Source organism: Strix uralensis, unplaced genomic scaffold (assembly GCF_047716275.1).
Source record: "Strix uralensis isolate ZFMK-TIS-50842 unplaced genomic scaffold, bStrUra1 scaffold_123, whole genome shotgun sequence".
NCBI lineage: Eukaryota > Metazoa > Chordata > Aves > Strigiformes > Strigidae > Strix > Strix uralensis.
The window spans coordinates 15,325-22,120 of record NW_027436764.1 but is presented as its reverse complement, the minus strand read 5'-3'; the positions used below and the strand labels follow the sequence as shown (position 1 = coordinate 22,120).

The window sequence follows — 6,796 nt, the reverse complement described above, 5'->3', positions numbered from 1 at the left end:
CACATCCATGTCCTTGCGCTAAAAGCAAAAAGTCAATTGCAGCCCTGTTCTGTAAAGTAGCATGTCTAACACTATCAACATCAGTTAAAAGGCCACTTAAAGCTAAAGAAGTAGCATTAGTCTGTTTGCTAAGCCAACATCCCAACTTATTCAAAGTCGTTAAGGCATTTGCAACACCAACTCCTGGTGCCAATATGGAGGCCGTTATGATCTGGCCTGGATTCCAGAATTCAACGTTATCTCGACAAGAACTTTCAAACCGATGAACGGTCCTTGGGACTCGCTTATGTTTTCGAGTCATATTCAGAATCATTGACACATTTGGTGTTAATAACGTGAGACGTCCGAGGCTACACGGGCCTCCATTCGGTTTAGATGGGACGCCTCCCCAGGCACGATCTCCACAGATTAGAAACACACCAGGAGGTAATGCAAGAGGAACAGCAAAAGATCGTGAGATGTTAGTCGAAGTATAATTGCACCAAGCAGTTGAATTATGATAAGCAGCATTAGTTGCATTCACATTTTGCCCTCTCCGTGTGGTGTTATAGGAGTAATTAAAAAACACACAAGCATCCATTATAACAGAGCCTAGCAACTCTAGCTCTTGGGGTTCTTGCGTAACCTGTGGAAGGTGACTATATACACCATCCCAATTATCTGTACAATTTTTTGAAGAGTTGCAAAGAGAGAAAGCCTGAAGGGTTTGTGGGATTGGCCATGTGTCTACTGGCACTCCCACCAAACAGGTGGAGAATGGATTTTCCGGGTTCGCAGTAGAAAGGCACAAGGTTTCTTGATGTGTCATATTTGCCAAAGTTACCCAGATATTCTGCTTGGGTTGTGGAACTACCCATCCTTCAGCCTGATGCAGGTTCCAGCACAGGCCGAACACACCGAGCAGGAACCCAGCGAGGGCCGGCATCTGTAGAGACACAAGCATAACCCCTGCCCCAGGTTAATAATTCACATGGTCCACTCCACTGGCCAGTAATTAGATCTCTAACATGCACTTTGATGTCTTTTTGCAAATCCTGTTTTGAAAAAAGAGAAGAGAAATGCTGAAAAAGAGGAGGTAAAGAAGAATTATCCCCGTAATGGAGAAAGTTAAGAACATAAACTGCTTTATCTAAACATGCCTGTGGTGGTTCCCCAATCATTCCCCCTTTTTGTTTTTGAAGCTGCCGCTTCAACGTACTATGTGCACGCTCAACAATTGCTTGTCCTGTTGGGGAATGGGGAATTCCTGTAACATGAGTAACACCCCACAAATTAAAAAATGTTTGAACCTTCTGTGAAATGTATGCTGGGCCATTGTCCGTTTTTATTTGGCGTGGTACCCCAAGCATAGAGAAAGCCTTTTGGAAGTGTCGAACTACATCTTTTCCTGTCTCCCCGTTATGTGCTGTTGCTACTAAGGCATGAGAATAAGTATCAATGGAAACATGAACATACTTCTGTCGGCCAAATTCATTTATGTGAGTAACATCACTTTGCCAAATCTGTAAAGCCTGCATACCTCTGGGGTTAGTACCAAAATACACTGGTGTGTGAGTTCCTTGGCAGTCAGGGCAGGCGGCTACAATAGACCGAGCTTCCGCATGAGACAAGCCGAACTGCCGTCGTAAAGCTCGATATCCTTGGTGAAAAAATTGATGTGATAATACAGCTTGTTGCTTTATGTTAGGAACAGTATTAAGAGCCATAGCGGAAACAAGAGCATCCACTCTGGCATTACCTTCTGTATAAAATCCTGGTAAAGTGGTATGACTACGGATGTGCATGATAAAATAAGGTTCTGTCCGTAGTTGAATACTTTTCCAGAGTTCTAAAAGTACATCAAATAATAATTGATTGTCTGACATGGTCAAAACCACTTTGTCTAGTCTAGAAACTAAGTTAGCTACATATGCTGAGTCAGTTACAATATTTACAGGAACAGAAAAAATAGAAAAAACAACAGCCATTGCACGTAGCTCTACTACTTGTGGAGAACCATTTTGATATACTACTTTGTTGTTCCAGTTGTTGTTTTCATACCATACTACTGCTGCTTTACCTGTTTTTCCTGAGCCATCTGTAAAAACAGTAGGGCCGTTCACTGGTTCTGGGCGGCTTAAATTTTTTTGACCAAATGGTATTTCTCGAGCAAATTTCAGTAGTGGATGTGACGGCAGGTGATATGACACCTGTCCTTGAAAACCCGCCATGGCTGCCTGTAGTTCATAATTATTTGCCAAGCACCATTCAAAATACCAATTTTGAACAGGTAAAACAATCTTAGCTGGGTCACGCCCTGTTAGTTCTGTACATCGTTTTCTGGCTTTTATGATTACATCAGCAATAAGCTCAAACAGTCCAGGAGCAGTTTTTCGTGGTCGGAATGACAGAAACATCCATTCTAGAATGTGCAGTGGGTCATCCCACTCAGAATTCCACTGCACCAAAGCACCAAATGGTACAGTTTTGTCAATTAGTACAAAGAGTTGCACCAATTGAGACAGATCTATTCGAGAAACAAATTTCTCGTGTATAGATCGTTCCACCATGTGAATTACCTTTAATGCTTCCTCAGTTAATACTCTGGGTTCTGTTGGATCATTGGAATTTTTTAATAATTCCAATAAAGGTTGCAGTTGTGAATTGGTCAGTCCGAGATAGGGTCTAATCCAATTCAGAGATCCCATTAACTTCTGTACATCATTAAGGGTTTTAACTTCAAGGTTAAGTTTCACAGGTTGAGGCATTACCTGCCTACCTGTGACTGTTAGTCCTAAATACTTCCAGGGTTCTACTTTCTGCACCTTTTCAGGGGCGATAACTAATCCATAGTGTTGTAATGAATTTCTAGTCACATTCTCCATGTCATTCAACTGCTCCTTGTTGTTTGATGCTAACAGGATGTCATCCATGTAATGGTAACAATAACTGGTAGGGAATCTTTCCCTTACAGGTGACAAAGCTTGTGCCACAAACCATTGACAAATTGTTGGTGAATTTTTCATGCCCTGCGGCAGAACTTTCCATTGATATCTTTTTGCAGGTTCTGCATGATTGACAGAAGGCACAGAGAATGCAAATTTTTCCCTGTCTTGACAAGCTAATGGTATTGTAAAAAAACAATCCTTGAGATCCATGACAATGATTTCCCAATCTTGAGGGATCATGGCCGGTGAAGGCATGCCTGGTTGTAGAGCCCCCATCGTGGCCATGACAGCATTGATCTGCCGCAGGTCATGCAAAAATCGCCATTTTCCTGATTTCTTTTTTATCACAAACACTGGAGTATTCCAGGGGCTCTGAGAGGGTTCAATGTGTCCAGCAGCTAGCTGTTCTGCCACCAATTCTTGCAGGGCCTTTAATTTCTCCATTGGTAGGGGCCACTGATCCACCCACACAGGGTTATTCGTTAACCAAGTTAAAACAAGCGTGGGTTGCCTAACACCCTGCAGCACAGTGGCCCCCGTTAAAAATCCGTAGTAATCTTCACCCCCCACTGTGACAAGCAATCTCTCCCCCATAGATTGAGGGGAGCTGCTGTCACATATGGTTTAACGACTGCTTGTTGGCCCTCAGGATTGGTGATCAGAATTGCCGTAGCTGCTGTTCTTGCTCGTGCGGAGCCTCCCAGCCCCACTACCCCTGTGTCCACATCCTCTGTTGGCCAGGTGGATGGCCACAGATAGTTAGAAATAATAGTCACATCGGCGCCCGTATCTAGGAGCCCCGCAAGCCTTACTGTAGTCGGTGAATGTCCATGATTTGACAGCGTGCACGTCATATGTGGTCGAGATGATGAGACAGTCTGAGACCAGCACACTTGAGGGGGTCCTGTAGAACCGAAGCCTCCATCGCCTCGCAGTCGCTGTTCTGCTTTTGGGACACAACTCAAAAAAGGAACAAGTTGAGCAAGACGAGTACCTTTTGGAATCGTAACAGGTGGATAAAGGGTCGAAACTAATGCACAAATTTGACCCGTAAAGTCAGCATCAATGACTCCCACATGCACGATTAATCCGTTTAAGGTGCTACTTGATCTTCCTATAAGTAACGCACTCAGTCCTCGTCCTATGGGACCCCTTGCCTCAAGAGGGACCTTAACAATGTCTTTTGTAACTATAGTTATTGTGTCGGCGGTGGATACATCCAACCCTGCTGAGCCAGTAGTTGCGGCTGATAGCTGCTCACAGAGGGGATTTGACCTGTTGTCTGGAGGGGATTTGATGTCCTCGCGCGCCCTCTCGCGCTCTTCTTGTGGTTTCCCTGTATCGGTTGCCCGTTAGCATGAAACTTGGAACGACATTGTTTCGCGAAATGTCCCGATTTCCCACATTTATTGCAATTAGTTCCTGGTGGGACAGTCATGGGCTGCTTGCCTGCCGACCTTCTGTTCGGGCAATTTACTTTCATATGACCGTCTTTACCACATCCAAAGCATTTTCCTGTATTTCGCATGTTCATGGCAGTAGCTAAAGCCGCCATTTTATGTTCCACTGTACCAACCTTTGAACATGCGGCCACCATGTCAGGAATAGAAGGATCTCCTGGTAAAGACTGTATTATCTTTTGGCAGTCCTCATTAGCATTATCCTTTGCTAGCTGTTTGCATAACATTTGTCTTAACGTTTCATCTTCTACCTGTTTCTCCAATGCAGCAGATATTTTTTCTACAAATTGCAAAAAGGGTTCTTTAGGACCTTGCCGGATAGCAATATACTTCTGTTTTGGAGCTGCCATTTCCATGGTTCGCTTTAATGCTGTAATCCCTATGTGTTGTGCCTGTTCAAGGACAATCGGAGGCCACGTAGCTTGCAGCTGAGGGTTACTAAATGGTCCCTCGCCAAGCAAGGCGTCTTCTCCGAGTCCTAACCTCGGATCGTCTTGTGGCAGTCGAGCATTATTTTGTGCAGCTGCTCGTGCCATCTGCCTCCAAGTAGATTGAAACACTTGTAATTGTACTGGCTGAAACAGCACTTGTGCGAGATGTGTAACATCATATGGACACAACAAATCTGTGCTGATTATTCGAATAAGTTGCATCACCTCAGGAGAATTGATTCCAAATTTCTGTGCTTTATTCTGCAAATCCTGCACCACCTTCCAACTGATCGGATTGTGCTCATCATGCTCATTTGTGCCTGCAACAGCTTTATAAACAGGGAATGCACCATAAGCCTCTGCTGCTATATCTACAGGCTTTGGACATGCCGGGGTTGGAGAGTATGGGCTGAGGCGTTCAACCAGATCCCAGTTGCCAGCCTCAGCAGCATACTTTCTAACTCCCTCCCAAAATCGATCAGGGGACCTTGGAATTACAGTTACTGTGGATGGAGGGAGAGTCCATGGCTGGGCTTTCTTCACCATGGGTTTATCTGTGATATGTAGAGTTTGTAAAGCCGTGGTTAAAGCTTCTTCTCCCTCACTTTCATTTTCGCTCTCGCTCTCTGGCTCTGTGTTACCTGCCCTATTTTCCTCCTCGGGGGGGGCTGATGGAATCACCCCTTCTGCTGCTGCGCCGCTAGGGGCCGCCGCTGCACCACTAGGTGGGGGGGGCTCCTCATCGCCCCGCAAAATATTTAATGGTGGAGGAGGAGGAGGTGGGCGAGGGCGCGATCTGCTTTTGCCCGTGAGGGGTTTCCTGCCTGCTATTCCTGAGGCTGAGGTATCCACTGCCTTTGTCCCTTTGCCACAGTCCTCCCCGTCATTGTCTTCAGGTCGAATGTCTGTTAGTTTCCCATCAGAGGCCTCACGCTCTATCTTCCATTCCTTTAAGGTTTCACTCAATAAGCGCCATGTGGTTGCCAACTCACATGCCTCTTTTTGTCCTTTAGAGACCTCATCCAATATTTTCAATCCTACTGCTTGCCATGCACTCACACTGAATGCAGTAACTGTTGTGGCTTCAAAGCCTTGCATCTTACTCCATAGCAAAATCTTTTTCAGGCTTTGTTCTGAGGTTTTAACCCCCTTTCTTTTTAATAGGGCTTTCCAGGTAGACAAAATTGTCTCCTCTTCCTTTGTTAATGACTGCCCCATAATTACAGTCCCGTTCCCGGTGGCTCACCTTTTTAGGTGTCGAAATTCAGGTCCGGACCAGGCAGATTCCCTCTGCTCTCAGCTACACCGGGCTCCGTCTCCGCGGCTCTTCCCGCCGCCGTTATAATTCTCCTTTAAATGACCACTTTGCTCTAATCACGTTGCTCTAATCAATCACGTCGCTCTAATTTATCACGTCGCTCTAATTTATCACGTCGCTCTAATTTATCACGTCGGGGTCACCATTTGTCGCAGTTGAGACGGACACGACAAACATCAGATTGTGTGAAAGCGACCAAAATGGCTGCAAAAGCCCCTTTATTGTTTTAACAAGCTTTTTTATAACCTTCTTCAAAGTAGGTGTTCATACAGGATTGGTTTACTTTAGTAACTAACAGTTCACGATTGGGTGATAGTTTCTCGCCTGAATCGTCAGGACAGTTCTTCTTATCTTAGTTCTCTAATCTTGTTTCCATGGCACTTCTCGGGACTTTCTGGCCTCTCATGGATACACTGGAATGTCTTCAAGGTTAAATTCTTCTTCAGTTAGACTAGAGGCAGACCCGCTGCCTCCCCCGACATCTCCCCCTTTTTGTTTTTGAAAAGCGCTTTCAAGGTTTGATGTGCTCTCTCCACGATGGCTTGTCCCGTGGGGGAATGCGGTATTCCTGTGATGTGACGTATACCCCAGAGTTGGCAAAAATGAGTAAATTTCTGGGAAGTGTAGGCCGGACCATTGTCAGTTTTGATCTGTGCAGGC

The 6,796-nt window shown here is 45.2% G+C and overlaps 1 long non-coding RNA gene across 1 annotated transcript; it reads right to left on the bottom strand.

Moving 5' to 3' along the window:
- Positions 1–379: 379 nt before the first annotated feature.
- LOC141938504 (uncharacterized) lies at positions 380–6,135 on the bottom strand. Its single transcript, XR_012627315.1, has 3 exons — positions 6,065–6,135; positions 3,740–3,887; positions 380–925 (listed from the first exon to the last, which is right to left on the bottom strand). It is a non-coding gene; the product is annotated as an uncharacterized LOC141938504 (long non-coding RNA).
- Between the last annotated feature and the right edge of the window lie 661 nt (positions 6,136–6,796).